This window comes from Heptranchias perlo, chromosome 11 (assembly GCF_035084215.1).
Source record: "Heptranchias perlo isolate sHepPer1 chromosome 11, sHepPer1.hap1, whole genome shotgun sequence".
Lineage (NCBI taxonomy): Eukaryota > Metazoa > Chordata > Chondrichthyes > Hexanchiformes > Hexanchidae > Heptranchias > Heptranchias perlo.
Window position 1 is genome coordinate 17,300,923 of NC_090335.1, and position 16,884 is coordinate 17,317,806.

Here is a 16,884-nt window from a genome sequence, read left to right on the forward strand (position 1 = left end):
AACGAAAATCAGGTGGGATGTAAAACGGGCAGCCAATTTATCATCACCTGTTCTTTGCCTGGCAATAATTGCCCCCTATATCTCCCTAATTGTCTTCATTGTGTTTTGTATCTGTTTTCCCCCAGTAAAATGAAATGGATTTCCCAGTAAGTAGGATAACTTGTTCATGTACATTGTTGGTTCATCTCTACCACCTCAAATGTACATTGTATGAATTTATGAATGCACTCAACATAAATTCATACACAGTATTGAATATTTGCAGTTCTTTCAGATGAGATATTAAACCGAGGCCCCATCTGCCCTCTCGGGTGAACGTAAAAGATCCCATGGCACTATTGCGAAGCAGAGCAGGGGAGTTCTCCCGGTGTCCTGGCCAATGTTTATCTGTCAACCAACATCATTAAAACAGATTATCTGGTCATCATCACATTGCTGTTTGTGGGACCTTGCGTTGCCCAAATTGCCTGCTGCATTTCCTACATTACAACAGTGACTATACTTCAAAAGGTATTTTGTTGGCTGCGTAGCGCTTTGGGACGTCCCGAGTCATGAAAGTTGCTGTATAAATGTAAATCTTTCTTAGCTTTTCATTTTTTTTGTTAACTGCTTAGTGCTAAATTTGCATATGTTTGCAGATTCCTTGGCCCAATTTTGATAATTCAACATTGACATTCATGCCATTTGTTTTATTGTCAAAACTCCTCTTGTTTGTGGAATATTCAGGTCTATTCAGCAATCTCGTGCTCCCAGCATGGGAGCCTCTCTTGATGGAAGTGCGGGTTGGTGAGTAGCCGTGACAGTGTTGTAGCCCTGTCTCTGAACTGGGCTCCGGTTGAATGAGGCTTCCTGCTGTGGGGGGGGGGGGGGGGGGTTGGTCGGGTGAGTGAGGGGGGGTGGGGGGTGGGGGGGGGTGGTCGGGTGAGTGAGGGGGGGGTGCTGGCGGCGGTTGGATCGCTGAAGTATATTGTTGCTTTGGATGAGACACCTTGTCCGCCCGCTCAGGTGGATATAAAAGACCCCATGACACTATTCGAAGAAGAGCAGGGGAGTTCTCTCTAGGCCAATATTTATCCCTCAACCAACATTGCTGTTTGTGGGACCTTACTGTGTGCAAATTGGTGCCACATTTCCCACATTATAACAGTGTCCACACTTCCGAAATGTACTTAATTGGCTGTAAAGCTCTTTGGGACGTGCTGAGGTTTTGAATGGCGCTATACAAATGCAGATCTTTCTTTCAAACATGGTTTTATTTCCCCCTCTAAATTTGGCTCGTGGAAAATTTCGAGCCACAAATTCTCAGACCCAGTCACTGCCGCTCCTTGAAGGTTCTGGAGCGCCTGATTGTGGCAACAGTTTGGTAATTCACCCTTATTTTTTTGTGAGGTATTGGAGGCCCACTGAGTGACTGTGGAGTTGGTGCCTTGAGTAGAAGTGAGGACAAGATTGATGCCCTGAGAGACTAAGCGTGCAACCGTTTCTGGTAGTACCTGTCATTAGAGATGGCACTTCAGATTTAAGTGATGCTGTTGATCGAAAAAACGTTCACAGTGGCCTGCGATTTAAGATGATCTTCTCTGCAATAGGAACAGCATTAGGCCATTCAGCCCCTCGAGCCTGTTCCGCCATTCAGTTAGATCATGGCCGATCTGTACCTCAACTCCATTTACCCGACTTTGATCCATTTCCCTTGATACCCTTACCCAACAAAAATCTATCGGTCTCAGTCTTGAAAATTTCAATTGTCCCGGCATCCACAGCCTTTTGGGGGAGAGTGTTGCAGATTTCCACTACTCTTTGTGTGAAAAACTGCTTCCTAATTTCACCCCTGAATGGCCTAGCTCTAATTTTAAGATCATGCGCCTTTGTTCTAGATTCTTCCACCGGAGGAAATGGTTTCTCACTATCTACCCTATCGAATCCCTTTTATCATTTTAAAGACCTCAATTTGATCGCCCCTCAATCTTCTAAACTCAAGGGAATACAAGCCAAGTTTATGCAACCTGTCATAATTTAACCCTCTAAACCCTGGTATCATTCTGAACTACTGGCTGATCACCTGTTCCTGCCTCAAGTAGCCTGCATGTTTGACATGCTGTAATTAACAATCACGGTAATGGAAATTAAAATGATTAAAATGTGGGTAATTTAAGTGATGGGGACTGCAATTCATTGGCCGTGAAGTGTTTTGTGATATCCTCAGGACGTGAAAGGCCTTAAATAAATGCAAATTCTTTCTCTCTAATATCTGAAACCTCATACCCATTTTAGACACTGCAATACCACTAAGATGCAGCAAAGAGCAGGCTGAACGCATGCTTCAGTTTTTGGTTCGTTAGCAAATCCTCTCGTAGTTCAGAGGGTCACGTTTATACTGAAACTGAACCACTGTTGATATATGACCCTGAAGGGTATTGGTTTCATGGCTTCCTTTCTTTCAATTGACTACTTTGTGAAAGGCCCAGCTTTGGATTGTGCGTTCTTGTAAATCATTCATGGACAACAGGCCAAACCACTGTTTTTAGTGGAATAGATCTTAAATGAAGCGCTCAATATTTTATAACCTGTTGGAGAACTTCAGAAGGAACGGACAGTTCCCAACTTGGGTTTCACATTGTGAATCACCCAATGACGCTGTTTGAAATCAGCATTTCAGATCTGAGGGAGGTAAGTAACTAACAATAAGTACACGCCCCATCCTGACTTGGCCATATATCAGCGTTCATTCATCGTCGCTGGGTCAAAATCCTGCAACTCCCTAACTTACAGCATTGTGGGAGAACCTTCACCACACGGACTGCAGCGGTTCAAGAAGAAGGCCCACCACCACCTTCTCAAGGGCAATAAATACCGGCCTTGCTAGCGACGCCCACATCTCGAGAATGAATTTTTAAAAAATTAATGCGATTCTATCCATTGTTCCTTTTTAGAAACAGACATTTGATAAACAATTACATTTTTGTATAGTTCTTTTGAACCAGTTATTTCCCAGGATATTTAAATACCCAGTGATAGGGGACTTGGCCTGTGATACTGCTGTTTGTGCCGGATTCTACCATGGGATGTGTGCTGTATTGAATTTATCCCTAATCCTTTATGTAGAGAAGGGAAATTTACCCATAACTCACTGCCTATGATGTCGCTGAATTGTCCACAAATGTCTGCTCCCAGATAGCCTTTGGTCCAACATGTTTTAAGGCACAGGAAAAGAACAGTTCTATCCTAATGGCTGAGGTAATGTCTCTACCTTGGAGCTATACAGGCCAGGTAGGCCCCAATAAGAATATAAGAAATAGGAGCAGGTGTAGGCTCGTAGAAACGTATAAAATTCTTAGGGGGCTTGACAGGGTAGATGCTGAGAGGCTGTTTCCCTGACTGAAGAGCCTAGAACTAGGGGTCACAATCTCAGGACAAGGGGTCGGCCATTTAGGACCGAGATGAGGAAAAATTTCTTACTCGGGGTTGTGAATTGTTGGAATTCTCTACCCCAGAGGGCTGTGGATGCTCAGTCGTTGAGTATATTCAAGACTGAGAGCAATAGATTTTTGGACTGTAAGGGAATCAAGGGTTATGGGGATTGGGCGGGAAAGTGGAGTTGAGGTAGAAGATCAGCCATGAATGGCGGCTCAGGCTCGAGGGGCCTTATGGCCTCGTCCTACTCCTGCTCCTATTTCTTATGTTCTTATGTCTCTGGAGTGGGGCTTGAACCCATGACCTTTTTGATTCAGTGGCAAGAGTGCTATCACTGAACCACGCTGACACTGACACACCTGAAGGGAGTAAAAAGCCCATAGGAACAAGAGGTGACTGAGAGATGCTGAGAATTATGGACTCCTCCAATGGCTCACTAAGTTTATCCAACAAGGATTGAAGTCATGTAGACCAGGAGGATACCAGTGATCCTTGGCCTGGGCTGAGTGTGCTGATATTGGCCAGGGTGCTACAATTGGCCTTGGGTCCCTTTGATTAGGTTCCTTCAGCCAGGGTCACAATCTAATTGGAAGTTCAGGTCTGTTGGGTGAGGATGGAATAGGGTGTGACTGTGATGTCCCCCATGGTCAAATAGCCCACTGACTTTCGCTGCCAAGGCTCCAGGTTGAAGCACAGGCACATGGATGGACAATCAACACCTGTTGAACCAGGAAGGAGTTAATGCCATGGGAGGGGGGGCGGAGCGGAGCGGAGGGGAGGGGAGTGTGGGGGCGGAGGGGGGGAGGAATAATTTCACAGAGGGGGAAAAGAAATTGTACTACTTCTTTAAAATTCAGCCCCCACCGCTTATAGCAGGCACATTGGTGCTAAAGCGTTTTCCTGCTGTATGTGGTGGGCGTTTTGAAGGGAATCACTATGACCACCAGGTGGCGAATGATGCATGAGTCTAGCGAGTGAGTATTTGTATGTGGGATATCCCAGCGTTCTCACCCGAGGTCCATTAATCTGGACTTTACAACAGGAGGACTGCACTGACCTCACGGTGTCTGGCAGCTGAGTTCCCATCCGCTGCGGGTTTGAGAGGAGCACAGGCATTTGGACCACAGGGGAGGAATTGGCCTGGGGAGTGAGGTAAATGGGCATCTGGGAGAGATGAGGAGCCTCCTTATAGGGAAGGAAGTCACAGCTGTCCTGGGAGAGTGGGGGCGATTGAGCCAGTTGAGAAGGGAGAGAGATATGTGAGGTGAGAGACTGAGCACATTCAAACAATAACTGGGACAATTCCTCAAAAATATCGTTATTAATTAATCATAGTCAACACTTCATCGATTTGCAGTGTTTATTCATGAAGTTTATTTATTGAAGCAGCCAACTACACTGAGTATTTAACTCACTGTGAGTGGTAACTCTGTAATTGGAAATGGAAACAGGTTAGCGATTTTTGGCCAATTGAACGATTGGTCAGTATAAACGATTGGCTGGTGGAAAGGTCGGCATCTTTAAGTGGTGGGGACTGTCCTTCACTTTCCGATGTTTCCCCTCCAGCTCTGCTCCACGGTTTTCATCCAGATTACATTTTTTAAAATGAAAATTCCTTAAAAAATCTGCTGCAAGCAAGATTCCTGGGCCCCTCCGTTCATCTGCGTGATGTCGAACAGCTCTCAGTCCCGCCACCTTGTGGATTGGTAATGTCCCTCTATTCGAAACTGGTGCCTAAAAATCTTCAGTTACCACGGACTGGCTGGCTCGCAACAACCTGTAACACTCCATGTCAATCCTTGGGTTATTTCTCACTTCCTTTTTTACTTTACTTGTCTATTATGGTTGGAGCTGAGTGCTCCTTGTACGATTGTTAACTTGGAGACATTGTTTGAGAAACTCGTGGATTTAAGTAAAATTAAATAAAAAGGAATATTGGTTGCAGCTTTTGACTGAATTTGTATTACCTGGTATGTTGGCCAAATATCTCTCCATCTACCTGTCCGTGTATAGTCCTGTCTGTATGGATGTAGAGGTTCATGATTAAAGGGGTACCTGTAACCATTGTGATTGATGTGTGTTAACCTCATAGTATTAATGGTCACATAGTTAACAAGGACCAATTATTTACAGAAAAACACACAGTACAGGCTCTTCACTAATGGCCCACATCTACCCAATTCTCTCCCTGGGGCCGCCTTGTGCCCCACTCTCCCTCCCCTGGGGCCGCCTTGTGCCCCACTCTCCCTCCCTGGGGCCGCCTTGTGCCCCACTCTCCCTCCCCTGGGGCCGCCTTGTGCCCCACTCTCCCTCCCTGGGCCGCCTTGTGCCCCACTCTCCCTCCCTGGGGCCGCCTTGTGCCCCACTCTCGCTCCCTGGGGCCGCCTTGTGCCCCACTCTCCCTCCCTGGGGCCGCCTTGTGCCCCACTCTCCCTCCCTGGGGCCGCCTTGTGCCCCACTCTCCCTCCCCTGGGGCCGCCTTGTGCCCCACTCTCCCTCCCCTGGGGCCGCCTTGTGCCCCACTCTCCCTCCCCTGGGGCCGCCTTGTGCCCCACTCTCGCTCCCCTGGGGCCGCCTTGTGCCCCACTCTCCCTCCCCTGGGGCCGCCTTGTGCCCCACTCTCCCTCCCCTGGGGCCGCCTTGTGCCCCACTCTCCCTCCCCTGGGGCCGCCTTGTGCCCCACTCTCCCTCCCCTGGGGCCGCCTTGTGCCCCACTCTCCCTCCCCTGGGGCCGCCTTGTGCCCCACTCTCGCTCCCCTGGGGCCGCCTTGTGCCCCACTCTCCCTCCCCTGGGGCCGCCTTGTGCCCCACTCTCCCTCCCCTGGGGCCGCCTTGTGCCCCACTCTCCCTCCCCTGGGGCCGCCTTGTGCCCCACTCTCGCTCCCTGGGGCCGCCTTGTGCCCCACTCTCGCTCCCTGGGGCCGCCTTGTGCCCCACTCTCCCTCCCTGGGCCGCCTGTGCACCACTCTCGCTCCCTGGGGCCGCCTTGTGCCCCACTCTCCCTCCCTGGGGCCGCCTTGTGCCCCACTCTCGCTCCCTGGGCCGCCTTGTGCCCCACTCTCCCTCCCCTGGGGCCGCCTTGTGCCCCACTCTCCCTCCCTGGGGCCGCCTTGTGCCCCACTCTCCCTCCCTGGGGCCGCCTTGTGCCCCACTCTCGCTCCCTGGGCCGCCTTGTGCCCCACTCTCCCTCCCCTGGGGCCGCCTTGTGCCCCACTCTCCCTCCCCTGGGGCCGCCTTGTGCCCCACTCTCCCTCCCCTGGGGCCGCCTTGTGCCCCACTCTCCCTCCCCTGGGGCCGCCTTGTGCCCCACTCTCCCTCCCCTGGGGCCGCCTTGTGCCCCACTCTCGCTCCCTGGGGCCGCCTTGTGCCCCACTCTCCCTCCCTGGGGCCGCCTTGTGCCCCACTCTCCCTCCCCTGGGGCCGCCTTGTGCCCCACTCTCCCTCCCCTGGGGCCGCCTTGTGCCCCACTCTCCCTCCCCTGGGGCCGCCTTGTGCCCCACTCTCCCTCCCCTGGGGCCGCCTTGTGCCCCACTCTCCCTCCCCTGGGGCCGCCTTGTGCCCCACTCTCCCTCCCTGGGCCGCCTGTGCCCCAGGATGTGTGCTGGGCCTCCCCACACTCTTGCTTCTGAGTCAGAAGGTCGTGGGTTCAAGCCCCACTCCAGAGACTTGAGCACATAATCCAGGCTGACATTTCAGTGCAGTGTTGAGGGAGTGCTACACTGTCAGAGGTGCCATCTTTTGGATGAGACGTTAAACCGAGGCCCTGTCTGCCCTCTCAGGTGGATGTAAAAGATCCCATTTGGATGTCCCACTTCTCCCCGGTCTCCTTTCCAAAGTTTATCCCTCAACCAACATCACTAAAACAGATTCTATGGTCATTTATTTCATTGCTGTTTGTGGGAGCTTGCTGTGTGCAAATTGGCTACCACATTTCTTACATTACAACAGTGACTACACTTCAAAAAATATTTAATTTGCTGTAAAGCGCTTTGGGGCATCCTGAGATTGTGAAAGGAGCTAAATAAATGCTGCAGCTTGCCTTTCATTGCCTTTATGTAGGAGAGGAGTAGTGTCTCGTGACCTTCACTGAGGGAAGCGATTGAGGTAATCGAGCTGAGGATGTGTACACAAATACTTCGCATTCCTTTGCTGTTGTTTTTTTTGTCCACAGAATAAAACAATGTCAATTCAAGGTTGCAATAACCCATCCAGAGTTTGAAAGACGTTCCCTCGCTAGCAGTTCTCCAGTGATTCAGGGTGGGGAAATCGGCATTTTCAGAACCAGTCAACATAGACTGAGATTTAAGAAGGCAGACATTGTTTCTGAGGAACCAAACTTGCATGGGGCATGGGTGAGTTCGTTCTTTCTGGTCCAGGACATATCTGCTGACCGTGGTGTCCATGGCTGGGAGATCAACAAACAACGCTGGTCACATTTCTCTGTGTGCTCGATGCCCGTATCCTAACTCACATCAAGTCCTGTTCACCCATCACCCCTGCGTTTGTTGACCTACATTGTCTCCGTGTCTGACAATGCCTCGATTTTAAAATTCTCATCCTTGTGTTCAAATCCCTCCAGCCCTACAACTCTCCGAGATCTCTGCGTTCCTGCAATTCTGGCCTCTTCCGCATCCCCGATTTTTTTTTTTTTCTTTGCTCCACCGTTAGTGGCCGTGCCTTCGTCTGTCTCGGTCCTTAGCTCTGGAATTCCCTTCCCTCCCCTCCCTAAGCCTCTCTGCCTGTCCACCTCTCTCTTTTGTCACTTCTTAAAACCCATCTCTTTGATAAAGCTTTTGGTCACCTGTCCTAATATTCTATGTGGCTCGCTGTCAAATTATGTCTGGTTATGTTCCTATGAGGCGCCTTGTAACATTTAACTATGTTAAAGGCGCTGTATAAATGCAAGTTGTAGCAAAATTGATGATGTGTTCTTTCTAAATGCCTCTGAGTTACACAGAGCGAGTCTTTACTCTGAGAGCAAACGGATGAGACTGAGGTCTATATAAATACGCACCTGATCCAGAAACTGTTCTGGAAAACTTGCTATATATTGGATTCAGGAAATTAGGGATGGCTGATTTGTTATGGGGCCCGTCTCCTTTCTCAGGGTGGCAAGTGGGTAGTGTAACTGTAGGGTAATAATGTCAAACAGCTTGGCGTGTGTCTATAGTGACGGTGTGACGGTGTGTTCAGTGTGACGGTGTGTTCAGTGTGACGGTGTGTTCAGTGTGACGGCGTGTTCAGTGTGACGGTGTGTTCAGTGTGATGGCGTGACGGTGTGTTCAGTGTGACTGTGTGTTCAGTGTGACTGTGTGTTCAGTGTGACTGTGTGTTCAGTGTGACGGTGTGTTCAGTGTGACGGTGTGTTCAGTGTGATGGCGTGACGGTGTGTTCGGTGTGACGGTGTGTTCGGTGTGTTCGGTGTGACGGTGTGTTCGGTGTGACGGTGTGTTCGGTGTGTTCGGTGTGACGGTGTGTTCAGTGTGACGGTGTGTTCAGTGTGACGGTGTGTTCAGTGTGACGGTGTGTTCAGTGTGACGGCGTGACGGTGTGTTCGGTGTGACGGTGTGTTCAGTGTGACGGCGTGACGGTGTGTTCGGTGTGACGGGGTGTTCGGTGTTCGGTGTGACGGTGTGACGGTGTGTTCGGTGTGACGGTGTGTTCGGTGTGACGGTGTGACGGTGTGACGGCGTGACGGTGTGTTCGGTGTGACGGTGTGTTCAGTGTGACGGTGTGACGGTGTGTTCGGTGTGACGGTGTGACGGTGTGTTCGGTGTGACGGTGTGTTCGGTGTGACGGCGTGACGGTGTGTTCGGTGTGACGGTGTGTTCGGTGTGACGGTGTGTTCGGTGTGACGGTGTGACGGTGTGTTCGGTGTGACGGTGTGACGGTGTGTTCGGTGTGTTCAGTGTGATGGCGTGACGGTGTGTTCGGTGTGACGGTGTGTTCAGTGTGATGGCGTGACGGTGTGTTCAGTGTGACGGTGTGTTCCGTGTGACGGCGTGTTCAGTGTGACGGTGTGACGGTGTGTTCAGTGTGACGGCGTGACGGTGTGTTCGGTGTGACGGTGTGTTCGGTGTGACGGTGTGTTCGGTGTGACGGTGTGTTCGGTGTGACGGTGTGTTCGGTGTGACGGCGTGACGGTGTGTTCGGTGTGACGGTGTGTTCGGTGTGACGGTGTGTTCGGTGTGTTCGGTGTGACGGTGTGTTCGGTGTGTTCGGTGTGACGGTGTGACGGTGTGTTCGGTGTGACGGTGTGTTCGGTGTGACGGTGTGTTCAGTGTGATGGCGTGACGGTGTGTTCGGTGTGACGGTGTGTTCAGTGTGATGGCGTGACGGTGTGTTCGGTGTGACGGTGTGTTCAGTGTGACGGCGTGACGGTGTGTTCCGTGTGATGGTGTGTTCAGTGTGACGGTGTGACGGTGTGTTCGGTGTGACGGCGTGACGGTGTGTTCGGTGTGTTCGGTGTGACTGTGTGTTCAGTGTGATGGCGTGACGGTGTGTTCAGTGTGACGGCGTGACGGTGTGTTCCGTGTGATGGCGTGTTCAGTGTGACGGTGTGTTCACTGTGACGGCGTGACGGTGTGTTCGGTGTGACGGTGTGTTCGGTGTGACGGTGTGTTCGGTGTGACGGTGTGTTCGGTGTGACGGTGTGTTCGGTGTGACGGTGTGTTCGGTGTGTTAGGTGTGACGGTGTGTTCGGTGTGTTCGGTGTGACGGTGTGTTCGGTGTGACGGTGTGACGGTGTGTTCGGTGTGACGGTGTGTTCGGTGTGACGGTGTGTTCGGTGTGACGGTGTGTTCGGTGTGACGGTGTGTTCGGTGTGACGGTGTGTTCGGTGTGACGGTGTGTTCGGTGTGTTCGGTGTGACGGTGTGACGGTGTGTTCGGTGTGTTCGGTGTGACGGTGTGTTCAGTGTGATGGCGTGACGGTGTGTTCGGTGTGACGGTGTGTTCAGTGTGACGGTGTGTTTAGTGTGACGGTGTGACGGTGTGTTCCGTGTGATGGCGTGTTCAGTGTGACGGTGTGACGGTGTGTTCGGTGTGTTCGGTGTGACTGTGTGTTCAGTGTGATGGCGTGACGGTGTGTTCAGTGTGACGGCGTGACGGTGTGTTCCGTGTGATGGCGTGTTCAGTGTGACGGTGTGACGGTGTGTTCAGTGTGACGGCGTGACGGTGTGTTCGGTGTGTTCGGTGTGACGGTGTGATGGCGTGACGGTGTGTTCGGTGTGACGGTGTGTTCAGTGTGACGGCGTGGCGGTGTGTTCAGTGTGACGGCGTGGCGGTGTGTTCAGTGTGACGGCGTGACGGTGTGTTCAGTGTGACGGTGTGTTCCGTGTGACGGTGTGTTCAGTGTGACGGTGCCAAGGTGTTGAACTCGGGCAGCTTTTTCTACCATTGAGAAAACGAAGGTCCTCTGTACAGGAGCGAAAGAAGGAAATGGCGATTGGACAATGCCAGAGTGGGAACAGGATTTCCTGGCCTGGCATCACCCAGCCTCGACTACCATATTTTGCATACTTATATGAATAGTATTTGGCATCTGGTGAGCACTCACCACTAGAGGTCAGCGCGGGCACTGACTGTCCAGCGCGGGCACTGACTCGCCACTAGAGGGTCAGCACGGGCATTGACTCACCACTGGAGGGTCAGCACGGGCACTGACTCACCACTGGAGGGTCAGCGCGGGCACTGACTCACCACTGGAGGGTCAGCATGGGCATTGACTCGCCACTAGAGGTCAGCACGGGCACTGACTCACCACTGGAGGGTCAGCACGGGCACTGACTCTCCACTGGAGGTCAGCGCGGGCACTGACTCTCCACTAGAGGTCAGCGCGGGCACTGACTCGCCACTGGAGGTCAGCGCGGGCACTGACTCACCACTGGAGGGTCAGCGCGGGCACTGACTCACCACTAGAGGTCAGCGCGGGCACTGACTCGCCACTAGAGGTCAGCGCGGGCACTGACTCGCCACTAGAGGTCAGCGCGGGCACTGACTCGCCACTAGAGGTCAGCGCGGGCACTGACTCGCCACTAGAGGTCAGCGCGGGCACTGACTCTCCACTAGAGGTCAGCGCGGGCACTGACTCTCCACTAGAGGTCAGCGCGGGCACTGACTCTCCACTGGAGGGTCAGCGCGGGCACTGACTCGCCACTAGAGGGTCAGCGCGGGCACTGACTCGCCACTAGAGGGTCAGCACGGGCACTGACTCACCACTGGAGGGTCAGCACGGGCACTGACTCACCACTGGAGGTCAGCGCGGGCACTGACTCTCCACTAGAGGTCAGCGCGGGCACTGACTCTCCACTAGAGGTCAGCGCGGGCACTGACTCTCCACTAGAGGTCAGCGCGGGCACTGACTCTCCACTAGAGGTCAGCGCGGGCACTGACTCTCCACTAGAGGTCAGCACGGGCACTGACTCGCCACTAGAGGGTCAGCGCGGGCACTGACTCGCCACTAGAGGGTCAGCACGGGCACTGACTCACCACTGGAGGGTCAGCACGGGCACTGACTCACCACTGGAGGGTCAGCACGGGCACTGACTCACCACTGGAGGGTCAGCGCGGGCACTGACTCACCACTGGAGGTCAGCGCGGGCACTGACTCTCCACTAGAGGTCAGCGCGGGCACTGACTCTCCACTAGAGGTCAGCGCGGGCACTGACTCTCCACTAGAGGTCAGCGCGGGCACTGACTCTCCACTAGAGGTCAGCGCGGGCACTGACTCTCCACTAGAGGTCAGCGCGGGCACTGACTCTCCACTAGAGGTCAGCGCGGGCACTGACTCGCCACTAGAGGTCAGCACGGGCACTGACTGTCCAGCGCGGGCACTGACTCGCCACTGGAGGGTCAGCGCGGGCACTGACTCGCCACTGGAGGGTCAGCGCGGGCACTGACTCGCCACTGGAGGGTCAGCGCGGGCACTGACTCGCCACTGGAGGGTCAGCGCGGGCACTGACTCGCCACTGGAGGGTCAGCGCGGGCACTGACTCGCCACTGGAGGGTCAGCGCGGGCACTGACTCGCCACTAGAGGTCAGCGCGGGCACTGACTCGCCACCCGGGGGGGGGGTCCAGCGCGGGCACTGACTCTCCACCCGGGGGGGGGTCCAGCGCGGGCACTGACTCGCCACCCGGGGGGGTCAGCTTGAACATTCATACATTCACTGAGCATTGGAGCAGGTGTTTGCTTGTGGATTGTGTGTGAGCTCACTGCTCACTCACCATTGGAGTGCCAACGGGAGTGGGTACTCGGCACTTTGTAAAGTGAATTTACTTATAATCCGGCAGATTCAGTCGTTTATTTATATAGTGCTGGGGCTGAATACAGAGCAGTTGAATAGCTTGTGTTGGCCAAGAGCCAAATGGGTAAATGGGTAACACTGAAATGTTCTTTTACATGGTTATAAGTTTGGGCAGAGCGGTCCCCCCATTCTTGCATCGGTGGGCACCATTTCATGTGTGAGCCAAATGTCGGCTGGCTATTCAGACACAGAGGCATCACAGTCAATATATGTGCAGCAGCAGTTGCCTCTCCCTAGCCTCGGTCACTGAGGCCAATTGCAGCTCCTCACTCTCCAATCTGTCTTCGACGGCTAACTCGGCACAGAGCAGGGATTGAATCTGGGATCTTGCTGATCTGTGCAGCTCCGTCCCACATTGATCCCCCTGATCTTTTCCCTTGTGTTCGTCTGTCTGTTTATTGTGACCGTGGTACAGGTAACCATTAAAACTTCCATCTTGCAGTTCAAGGTGCGTTTACAGATGGGGTGTTGGATATTTATCAGTTGCATAGGCGAATGGCCAGGAGCTCTGCCATGCTGTGTCCTTTCACTCCGAGCTCTCCTGTTCTTCAGCAGTGGAACGTGACCCAAGTATCTGTCAAAATGCAGGTATGGCAGAGGATGAGCGATGTCATCGCTAATGATGTGTGACTGAGTTGCTACTGTAAACATTTAAAGGTAAATGGAGAGTAAGGGGTTTATGTGTCTGCGGCCAAAATGAGGTGATGTCTGAAATTGTGGCCGGAGGAGAGGCAAGTTGAAGAATTCTCTCGTTGATAAAGCCAGTGTGTGTTGTAGGCCTGATACCTGCACACATTTTAAAAATGAAGAGAAATTAAACGTGGCCCCACCCCTCCAGTCTGAATTTAGCGATTTAATTATGATTTGCCTTATGGTTTTAAATAAAACTCTCCTTATTGGCCTTTATTGCAAGGGGGTTGGAGTACAAGTGTAAGGAAGTCTTGCTACAATTATACAGGGCTTTGGTGAGACCTCACCTGGAGTACGGTGTACAGTTTTGGTCTCCTTACCTAAGGAAGGATATACTTGCCTTAGAGGCGGTGCAACGAGATGAGAGGGTTGTCCTTTGAGGAGAAATTGAGTAGAATGGGCCTATAGTCTCTGGAGTTTAGAACAATGAGAGGTGATCTTGTTGAAACAAATAAGATTCTGAGGGGGCCTGACAGGGTAGATGCTGAGAGGCTGTTTCCCCTGGCTGGAGAGTCTGGAACGAGAGGGCATAGTCGCAGGATAAGGGGTCGGCCATTTAGGACTGAGATGAGGAGAAATTTCTTCACTCAGAGGGTCGTGAATCTTTGGAATTCTCTGCCCCAGAGGGCTGTGGATGCTGAGTCGTTGAGTATATTCAAGGCTGAGATCGATAGATTTTTGGATATTAAGGGAATCAAGGGATATGGGGATAGGGTGGGAAAGTGGAGTTGCGGTATAAGTTCAGCCATGATCTGATTGAACGGCGGAGCAGGCTTACTCCTGCTCCTATTCCTTATGTTCTTATGAATAGGTGTTAGATTTCTTGTTTTAACAAAACAGCATCAAGCGATAGTGGAAAATCTCTCTGGAAGTGTGACCTCGCAGTTTTTTTTTCTCTGTGACCGAGAGTCTGAGGTGAGGTTGCCCAGGCAACGTAGCACAGGGCACCTACCAAGATTGGAAAAAAAAGTAAAAGAGAAGACAGATTAAGTCGGAAAGTTGTGATTAGGATGTCACCAAGCTTAGTTTCAAAAGCCTGAAGACTTGTGGAGGAAATGGAAGATGATGGCCACAGAACGGCGAGGACAGGAGCGTACAATTAGCAACCCTGGGGCAAAACGAGAGTGGAAGATTTCTTTCCCCCCCTCGTGGTGGAGTGAATGTGTGCAATAGATTCCCAAGGACCCTTTTAAAAAAAAAAAAAGAGCTGGATGGGTGGTGTGTTTAAATACAACCCAGTGTAAGTGGGCAAAGGTTCATTATCCCACAACTCTGCTGACTTAGGCAAGGGTATTAAGGGTTACAGAGCCAAGGTGAGTAGATGGAGTTAAGATACAGATCAGCCATGATCTGATTGAATGGCGGAACAGGCTCGAGGGGCTGAATGGCCTACTCCTGTTCCTATGAGTTCCTAATCTTGGCATTATCTCCATGGGAAGGCACTTCGACCCTGCCCCCAAGGGTCACAGGGATGAGGGAGAATCGGATATGAGTTGTCGCCAATCGGTTCCTACATGCAACAGAAGAGTGCCATTGGCAGCAGCCAGGAGACAAGTCAGCACCTAGTCTCTTGGTGAAGGAAATGCCTGAAGCCTGTATGGGAAAAGAGGGCCAAAAAAAGGTAAATTCGTATTCTTACAGTGAAGGACAGAATTGAAACTTGTAACGATAGCATTCCCACAAAGACTTAGCACTGCCCACTTCAGCACTAAGCCATACAGACCAGGAAGTTCCCCGCTTTGATTCCCTGCTCTGTGCTGAGTTAGCCAAGGCAGCAGTCGGCGCACTTTTTTAAAACCAAGGTGAAGGAACGAGACCCATTGAGTAGGATCGGGAAGTTGTGTTTTGAGGGACACCCAAGCGTGGGCTTAAAAGGCCATAGACCATAGGAGGAAGGCACGACTGAGGGAGGTAAGGACCTCCACAGGTCCCGGGGAAGAACGAGTTAGAGTCAGAGACCGTCTTGACTACAATACACTGAGAATGTAGGGAGGAGGAGTTGCATCTAGGAGAAATATCTTGAGCTTAGAAGGAAGAGAGGGAAATTCAGAGGATCCCTGACTACAAATAAGATGGAGCTTTGCATTAGCCAGGGTTCCTGCTCCTGATGACTATCCAGTGACCCCTGAAGGAAAATGCAAATGTGCAAATGCCAGGTGAGGACAGGATAGGGCTCAGCTGTGATGCCCCCCCCCCATGTAGAATGGCCGGTCTATCTAGTAACTCGAACTCTGGCCAGGTACGTAGATGGAAGCGGGTTATCTGACTTCAGCTGTGGCCCCAGAACTGGTGAGGACAGAGTTGGCAATACTTGGGCAAAGCAAAAGGATTGGAAGATTCGTCTCATCCCTCATAGGGGAATGGATGTGTGGAATAGAACCGTGCCCCAGTCCGAATGAGTTGGGGAGGAAACTGGTAAATGAGGAAAGAAAACAGGTTGTCTGGATAAGTGTCAACAAACACGGATTCTCTGATTGGCAATACTTTAAAATAGATGAGTTACTGCCAGTGATAAAATAATACCGAGCAGCAAATGTAGGCAGGGTAGTCCAACAAGCTATTGTCTTCATGGGTTGCGTAGATGCTCCACCCTGTCCCTGCCTCAGCCCATCTGTTGCTGAAACTCTCATCCATGTCTTTTTGTCACCAGACTTGACCATTCCAATGGTTTCCTGGCCGGCCTCCCATCTTCCACCCTCCGTAAACTTAATCACATCCGAAACTCTGCTGCCCGTATCCTAACTCTCACCAAGTCCCATTTACCAATCACCCTTGTGCTCGCTGACCTGCAATGGCTCCCAGTCCAGCAACACTTCAAATTTAACATTCTCATCCTCGTGTTCAAAAGCCCCCATGGCCCCGCCCCTCCCTCTCTCTGTCACCTCGTCCAGCCCTACAACCCTCCGAGAACTTTGCATACCTCCAACTCAGGCCTCTTGCGCATCCCACCAATAGTGGGGCATCTCTTTGCCCCACCATTGGTGACTGTGCCTTCAGCTGTCCAGGCCCTAAGCTCTGGAATTCCTTCCCTAAACCGTTCCGCCTCTCCTCCGTTAAGACCATCCTTAAAATCTACCTCTTTGACCAAGCGTCTAGTCACCTGTCCTAATGTCTCCTCCTTTGGTGTGATGTCAAGTTTTATCTGATAACACTCCTGTGAAGCGCCTTGGGACGTTTCATAGCATGAAAAGCACTATATAAATGCAAGTTGGTGTTGAATCTAAGGGGCACATATTTAGCTTTAAGTCCTTATTCTCATTAATTTGTGTATATCTCAAGTTGCTGATACGGACAGATCTTGTTCTTCTGATTCAAAATTTTCCCATCCACAAGGTAACAGGCCCTTTCAAACTTCCAGTGCTACAAAATAAGAAATAATGCACGTTGCCTGAACCTCAAGGGCCAGATTTCCAGGGCTCGGAGACTGCAGGTTTGACCCTTGGTCTAATACTTTATGGAAATATCATTTGTGGAA

At 51.7% G+C, this 16,884-nt stretch overlaps 1 protein-coding gene across 6 annotated transcripts in view; it reads left to right on the plus strand.

The window, feature by feature from the left end:
- Positions 1–16,884, plus strand: part of shroom2a (shroom family member 2a) — a 236,900-nt gene that overhangs the window by 111,450 nt on the left and 108,566 nt on the right. The gene's annotated exons all lie outside the window — the stretch shown is intronic.